This window comes from Lygodium microphyllum, chromosome 26, assembly GCF_053477565.2.
Source record: "Lygodium microphyllum isolate KBCC chromosome 26, Lygodium_microphyllum_v1.1.10, whole genome shotgun sequence".
Lineage (NCBI taxonomy): Eukaryota > Viridiplantae > Streptophyta > Polypodiopsida > Schizaeales > Lygodiaceae > Lygodium > Lygodium microphyllum.
The window spans coordinates 88,142,684-88,147,583 of NC_141160.1; positions in this window are offsets into that span (position 1 = coordinate 88,142,684).

The following is a 4,900-nucleotide window of genomic DNA, read 5'->3' on the forward strand; positions in this document are numbered from 1 at the left end:
GGAATCAACTTGAAGATAGATGAAGACATTTGCATTGGAGTGCTTCTCAAGAGTCTTCCACATGAGTTTGATAATGTGTCTACCACATTAATCAACATGCCAAAGCCAAAGCTTGTGGATATCAAAGCCTCTCTCCTGGAAGAGGAAAAGAAGATCAAGAGCAAGGGAGAATAAGCATCCCAAGAGGAGACCAACAACTCCTCTATGTGAAAGGGAAGAAGAGCATAGTTTGTGACTTTTGTAACAAAACTGGGCATATTGAGAAATTTTGCCATGCTAAGAAAAGGCTCAAAGAGCATATCTTGCAATAGTCAAAGAAGATGAAGACAACAATGGAGAAGAAGAAGAAGAAGAAGAAGAAGAAGAAGAAGACACCCAAGAAAAAAAGGATAGGAGTCACCAATCCCTCTTTTGTAGCTCATTTTCTGATAGACTTTTTTAAGTTTTAAATGTGGACTTGCCTAATGTTCTTACCATAAGCTTCTATACTCCTCATGTAACCTTTTCACACTACAGCCTCTACACACTTAGTGAGGCCTTGTGATAGCCTCTGGCTTTGTACGTTTGGTTCTTTCCATGTCTACACTTAGCAAGGTTCTAATCATGACAACCTATGTATACTCATTGTCTTTCTTGGTTGTAATTGAGGAGGGGTGTTGAGAAATGTGCAATCACATCCACTATAGCCTCTTTGTAAGGAACAACAAGGCAAAGAAACACATTGCAAATAAAGCCTTAGACTGGGTCATGTATGCACGGTTTATTAAAACCACAGTTGGTGAATACCATGGTCACTTTCCACCTACCAATACCACCTACTGTAAGCCTATAAAAGGCACTCATCCCCACACTCATTTCACTTATCATTATCATTCAGTTGTACTTGCATTATGCTTGGATAATATCAATTGTTCTTCTTTGTCATTGCTTATGCCTCATTATGATTATCTATTTTCTCATCTCAGTGATCCTCCTTAGCATGTATCTTCAATATTTTAAGAGAATATACTTTTTAATTAAAGAGAGAAAGATGTACCTAATAGGAAAATTTTGTGCACTATTTTCTTGGATTAGTAAAACACCTCATAGGCCAATATGTGAATATGTCTGTAAAATATGAGCAAAAAATAGTGTGGTTAAATAAGAATGAAAATCCTAGATTTTTTATCATTTTTAAGAAAGTTCTAAAAAAATGGCATAATCATTTCTAAAGTCAATTTCAATTAGTGATACTAAGAAAATGTTATTGAACAAGTAATAACCCTTCAAATCATTAGGAACCACAAGATCCATAGCAACCACAAGTACCATTTGGTAAATGTGGGGCTAGATTTTAGAGTTGTCTCTATAAATATAATCATAATTCTCCCAATGGCATACGCCCAGAGGGCCTATAGCTTTTACAAAAACCGTTTGGTTAATGCAAAAACTAGATTGGAAGCTTCATGTGTTTATTTAATTTATTAATTTTTCAATAAAATTGTATGCTACTAGCCCAATTAAGGGTTAGTAGGGACAGCAAAAGTGCGTGTGTATTTGTATCATTATTCTCTTCAAAAATGAAACATATAGAATTATTGAAAAATTAATAAATTATTTGAAATTTACTACATATTTTTAAAAATATATATAAACTTTAAAATTCCAAAAAAAAACCTATATATTAAATAAGCAATACAGATATAGGTAAATGTTGAATTTTACCAAAATAAAATAGGTACATTACTACTTTTAATAAGTACATATTTTCAATTTTCTTTGAAAAATACAATAGAGGAAGGAAAGAAAGTTGCTTTTGTCCAAAAAAAAAAAAGATGACAGAGTCAAAAAGAAGTCCCTAGGAGTAGTCTTTCTAGGCCTGAGTGGATGAAGGGTCCAGTTGTTACTTGCATCCATAGTAAAGATGAAGGTAAGAACCTTGCCACCTAATGCGTATTGCAAGTATCAATGTGGGACCTAGTTGTCATCCTGGTAGCACATACAAAGACACTAGATGCACTAAACCCTAAGCATAAATATCAATTTATTCATGGATCCTCAATGCACTATGTAACCAAAAAAAGTAATGAGTGATATTGTAATCCAAAAAGAATGATACTTTCTAAGTCCTTTTTTGGATTATTCAACTTGTCATTGATATACAACTCATACATTCACATGCCCAGTTTTTATAAAAGTAAAGGACATATGTCTTAGTTTAGTATGAAGATTTAATACTTCAACCAGTAGACATGAATACATGGTGGCATTAAATTTAAGAAAGGAAAACAAGCACTAAGCTAGCTTACATAAGAAGAGAATAATGAAGTCTATGCAAAACATTAGGGTTAAGAAAAACTTCTTATCTTGAAAGCACCACAACTTAACCATTATGACTATCAACTAAATACTAGACATTATTGTCATGAGGCCTTTATCTCATGACTCATCCAAGAATGTTTCATGGCACTTAAAGTATCATTAACCATAATCCCTTGGACCTCATTAATCATAATGTACAAAGATATTCATATTACCATTCAAGTCAATACATTGCATGAAGTAAGCATACTATCATCTTGACTGATGAAAAACACCAACTTAAGATTTGTAGGTACTAAGAATGCTTGACAATATAAGCTTTTGATGTTCTACTTTCAAGTCCTTATAAGTGTCATTAGACCTTCATTTACAAGTGTGTTTTATAATCCATTCAAGAATTAGAGGTCCCAATACCTTGAATATAAATGAATCTGTGTTATACCTAGGAGGTAATGGTCAATAATTACCTTTGCTTTAATAAGACCTATGTTCAAAGGTGAGAGAGAGAGATAGGGAAAACTCCATATCCATGAGCCTTCAGGCTCTCATTGTGTTTTCTTCACTATGCAGAATAACACTAAACCACACAATACAATGTAAAGTAAACTAGACTGACTAGATTGACTAACTCTAGTCAAGTCACTGACTAACTACTAACCCGACTTATTTAATGTAGTCACATGGAGACAGCTATACATAGTAGCTGTCACAGATGTCAGTTACACACCAAGACAAACTGATCGGTGGATCTTGATTTCTAACACTCCCCCTCAAGCTCAAACCAAAAACTCAAACCATCTGCATCACTCCAAGTAGCTGTCTAAAGTGAATGAACTTATCTTTACCAAGTGATTTGGTAAAGATGTCTGCTAGTACCTGGTCTTCAGTCTTCACATGCTCCAAGTCAATCTGATCTGTTAAAACCATTTCCCTGATGAAATGGTAGTGAACCTCAATGTGTTTCGATCTTGCATGATAAACAAGATTACTTGCTAACATGACACTGCTTAAATTATCACAGTACAGCCTTACTTTGCTGTCCAAGTGTATTCCCAAGTCATTCAGCAACTTCTGTAATCACATAGCTTCACAGGCCGCTAAGGCCGCACCACGATACTCTGCTTCCGTACTGGATAGTGCAATTGTAGGCCGTTTCTTACTCTGCCAACTGATCATGCTACTACCCAATCCAAATGCATAGCCGTTGGTTGACCTCCTGTCATAAGTGCAACCAGCCTAGTCAACATCAGTATACCCCATCAAGTCAAGGGGTTTCCCATATGCATAAAACAGCCCATGATCTGGTACTCTTTACATGTCTTAGAATTCTCCTGACTGCATCCAAGTGTGGTTTGCGAGGCTTCTGCATGAACTGACTGATCAGCCCCACAACATAACTCAAGTCAGCAGGTCTAGTGATCGTGAGATAGATCAAGTTGCCTACTATCTGTCTGTACATGGTAACATTCTCAATATTTGTCCCAACATCAATCTGCAGGTTGACATTCTGCTCTAAAGGCGTATCCATAGGCTTGCAATCAGCCATACCATATTTCTGTAACATGTCCTGAGCATACTGCTTCTGTAGCAGCGATATGTCTTGAGGTGTAGAGACAACCTCAATCCCCAAAAAATATTTCAACTCTCCTAGGTCCTTGACCTTAAACTCAGCTTGTAAACATATCTTTACTTCAGCAATCCCGCTTTCATCATCTCCTGTAATGATTAAGTCATCAACATAAACAACTAGGAATACATAACCACGATCTGTCTTCTTCACAAACAAACTATGATCAGCATCACCCAATCAGAAACCATGTTGTTGCAAATAAGTGCTGATGTGAGCATTCCATGCTCTGGGTGCCTGTTTCAGCCCATTTAATGCCTTTTTCAGCCAGCATACATGTGCTGGAAATTCTGGATGCACATAGCCTTCAGGCTGTTCCATGTAAACTTCTTCCTGTAACTCTCCATTCAGAAAGGCATTCTTTATGTCCATCTGCCATAGTTTCCAGCCTCTAGTTGTTGCCAAAGCAATCACGGTTCTAACTGTAGCCATCTTTGCTACAGGGCTGAAAGTCTCCTCATAATCAAGACCATACTGCTGCGCATACCCTTTTGCAACTAGCCTGGCCTTGTATCTTTCTAATGATCCATCTAATTTACATTTTACCTTATACACCCACTTGCAGCCAATAGGTGTTTTGCCCTCAGGCAACTGTACCAAATCCCATGTGCTATTTTCAACCAAAGCTGAATATTCCTCATCCATAGTAGCACGCCAATCCTCATCTGCAAATAGCCTCACCAAACTTACTTGGTTCTCTAAAACTTGTTACTTTCGTCATATAAGCATAATGACGGGCTGAATATCCAGTGTAAGTGTATCTATCAACAAGTCGTCTGACCCTCTCTGATCTCCTGAGCTATGGCTCACTATGAGCTTGCCTCTCATGAGGCGGCACATAATGACTCTGCCTAGCACCTGGCGTCATAACAGATGGAATCCCCAATTCACTGTCTAAGCTGTCACTACTAGATGACTCATAACCTGCAATGAGTGGACCTGTTACATCTTCAAAATCCTTTTCTTTTCCCT